Source organism: Pyxicephalus adspersus, chromosome 8 (assembly GCF_032062135.1).
Source record: "Pyxicephalus adspersus chromosome 8, UCB_Pads_2.0, whole genome shotgun sequence".
In the NCBI taxonomy this organism is placed as follows: domain Eukaryota; kingdom Metazoa; phylum Chordata; class Amphibia; order Anura; family Pyxicephalidae; genus Pyxicephalus; species Pyxicephalus adspersus.
Window position 1 is genome coordinate 71,835,517 of NC_092865.1, and position 3,100 is coordinate 71,838,616.

The window sequence follows — 3,100 nt, forward strand, 5'->3', positions numbered from 1 at the left end:
AAACCAAGAGAGAGCAGTGTCACTGATACCAATGGAGCGCATGATTCTCATATTTTAGAAATATTTTACACAATAAAAAGAAAACTATGATTGAATAGCTTCTTTAAAACTTTAAAAAGACAAACAACCATATGATCACTGTTTAAAGTGCCAGTAAATTGCTAAACACTGGTTTATACTTATTAGATGTTTATGATATATAGTATAATGTACATTATATTTTTTGTTACCAATATTATTTATTACATTATGTATGATCACGATCCAATGATATGGTTTAAAAAAAGGAAATAATTTTAACCTTTATGAGTAGGCCTAATGAGCAAGATTTTTTGTGTCTATAGGCTCATAAAATAATAACTCATCACTGATTAGAAGGAATAACTCATCAACAAACAAATGTGGATTCCCAGCCTATTCAGTGTCACAAAAATTGAGGGAATTCCTTGATGGCTTGCCCCTGTGAGGTGGCAATTGATCATAAACCACAAGACCTCAGGATCTTGTCTGTAATAGATTTGTTTGCAATGAGGTGCTAATCTTTAATGCACATCTGGATGAATTATGAACCTTATCATCCTACTTCTTTACTTATTACATGCTTAGGTAAAAAAGATAAAAGAGTGGGTTGAGTTATGTAGGTCCAAGATACATTCTGCACCCCCAGAATAACCTAAACCAACATATATGAAATGGAATTTTTATGAATACTAGTAAATCATGGGGGTATACTATACATTTTTGCCAGCCTTTTGGGCAATCATGCATACATGTTCATTTGCCTCCTGACCCAGTTTCGCTTTTCAACATTTTTTCTTTTTAAAAAAACATCTGTTTTATAGCAAAGTGACTTGTGTACTGTTTTTCCTATTTAAAACTCAGAAAATAAAAAAGCATTTTCCTGCCATGTTCCTACATCACTTTGCTAAAAAAAATACAGAAGTTTTCCTGAGTTCATATGGGATATTGTCACACTTTCCTCTTCCTTGCTAAAGTGCAGGATCCTCTCTCCTGCACATGCGGGCAGATCTGACTCTGGGTGTGCCAAGGCTACCAAGCTTTGTCAGTTACGTCCAATCAGGAAATTGCATCTTAACCATCCCTGGCTATTTAGCTATCTCAGACACAGCACTCAGCGTTTTTGCAACATGTCTCCACTAGTGCCGAGCCCCCTACTTCTGTGAGCTAGTTCCTGTACACTTGTTGTCTAATTCAGTGTTTCCTCTATCCAGCTCCTGCGTTAACCCCGTGTTGCCCTGTCTGTTGTTTCCCAGCCAACGTCCCTTGCTGTTCCAGTGTTCCTCTCCGTCTATGGATATCCTGTGTCACCTGTGCCTCCTGTTGCTTCCAGTGACTCCTGTGTCCCTATGTCTGCAGTGGCCCCTGTGTCACTGGTGTCTATTTCCTGCATCCCTAGTATTTGACCCCTGGCTTGTGACCTGACCTCTCTTGCTTGCTGCCTACCTTGACGTCTTCCTCGACTGTTCTTCAGGCTTGTGATTTGGTACCGTGTTCATCCTGCCCACCCTGGTTTGCCCAAGGACCGCAACCTGGCAGTAGCCAGCAACGCAACATCCTCACCACTAGAAGCTCTGGAGAAGACCTGGTTGCTGCTTAGACTCTGCACCTTGGCCCTTTCTCAGGGCTCACACCATCTCTGCAAGCCGTAGCGCCCCCTAGTGGTCCTGTCTCCCCGGAGTACTGAATCTTTTTTGCTCAGGGTCAGCATGTCCAGGGCTATTTTTTTTATTTTTATTCTAGATGCCAATTTTTTTTTGAGATGCTCAAAAAAAGTAATATAGTATATATAAATATTATATTTATATAAAAAATATTTTATATAAATATATGACTGTGTCATTTCCACCTACTATATATGAAGATTTAACTTTAAAAACATGCTGAATGAAAGGACCTTCATTTTAAAGAGGAGGGATCTGGAAGAGGATGAAATAAGGTAAGTTAGTTGTGTCTGTATTTCAATTTTAAAAATAAAGATAATCACCCTTTGACCTAAATAAAGTTCACTGGTGAACAGTACTTGGACAAGTTTGCTTCTCCTTACAAGTAGGGGGTAAAAAGTGCTACTAGACATTTCAGATTTGTCAAACATTTGACCTGGCAAGATTTTGATCAAACAAGATTTGCCCAGAGAATGTTTGTTTTCAAATAGGCTGGAATTTTAGGAGGTAATTTACTTATTTTTTGATCACCAGGCAAACTTTTTATAAATTTACCTCATAGACTATTTTTTTCTCTATTCTATACATTAAATTTTGTATAATTCCATACAAAATGTTATGTTTTTCAAAATCCTTGCATGGAATAAAATAGAGACATTTTAAAAAGAAAACATTATAATTAGTTTTTATTGATTTATCAGTATTCTTGAAACACAGTGAATTTGTTGTTTTTTTTAGAAAGTGTGAAAATCTTGTAATTAAAATGTACAGTACCGTAAATACACAGTTGAAATACATGTTGACTCCCTTATCTTCCATAAAATGAGTAATGTTGAATACCTAATCTAGTAATTTACACATTTTTTACCATATTTTCATTTTATACAGACAGACAGGTGGCCCAGATAGTTAATATAAGCAAATAGGCTTCCTGTACCAACTATCTGACTCCAAAGGATCGTAAATTGGCATCATTACTTCTGTCCAAGCTGACCTGGGAAGGAACTGACTGATCTTGCAGACTACCAGAGATGTGTGTATCCCAGGAACGGATGGCCAATATTAAAAATACTTTGCTATAGCAATAAAGAAGTTTTTCCACTGTGTATTTAGTTGTGTGAATTGATTTCCTATTGAGCCCCGGTATACAATACATACATACATACATCGTCAAATCGGATTAATTGCAAGCCCCAGTTGTAAACCAGTGCACTGGAGTATTTCCTCAGGCAGGTAAAGTGGAGATCATCACAAACAATAATTCTTATTTTCAATTTGAAGACACAGTGCCTAATCTGCCAAATTTTGTCTCTGATCACCCAGTTAGGTCTAGGAACAGAAAGCTTCTCAGCGATAACATGCACCTCCACTCACCGCCACATGATGGTGTCAGATGAATGATATTTGCCCCTAGGTTA